The following is a 602-nucleotide window of genomic DNA, read 5'->3' on the forward strand; positions in this document are numbered from 1 at the left end:
ATTCTTTATGATGCTCCATATATTTTTCTGCTTCCTGTAGCCGTGTTTTGAGTGATTTGAAACGATACTGTAACACTGCTTTACTCTATTTGGCTGCTGTAAGAGCGTCATATAAACGGCCTTTCTTAGGAGTTAAATCAATTCGATGTCTAATCTTTATCTGTTGTAAAATATTTTTACCAGATATTTTTTTCCCTAATAAATAAAACTTTATTAGTTAATTTTCATGAATTTTATGATTTTAAATTCTGAGTGAAACGATGAATGTATTGATTTTACAATGATGTGTGTTTTTTTTTTTATTTTTTTTTTTTATTTTTGTGTCTGTGTACACGATAAGTAGTCGAAATAATGCTTCGATTTTCGACTTCAGTCGGGAAAGTGAATATCTTTGGTGCATTGGGGAGGTCAAAATTTAAATTTCCCATTGGTTTTCAAAAGCGCCGGGAAAAACAAAAGAAAAATTAAGGAAAAACGGGAATTATTACGCAAAATCGATTTTTCACAAAATTGAATTTGGTTTTTGTTGTAACTTTAAAAAAAATTACCGTAGATACATGAAATTTTGACTGATTGTTTATCTTAGCATCTTCTATACACCA

Source organism: Acyrthosiphon pisum, chromosome A1 (assembly GCF_005508785.2).
Source record: "Acyrthosiphon pisum isolate AL4f chromosome A1, pea_aphid_22Mar2018_4r6ur, whole genome shotgun sequence".
In the NCBI taxonomy this organism is placed as follows: Eukaryota; Metazoa; Arthropoda; class Insecta; order Hemiptera; family Aphididae; genus Acyrthosiphon; species Acyrthosiphon pisum.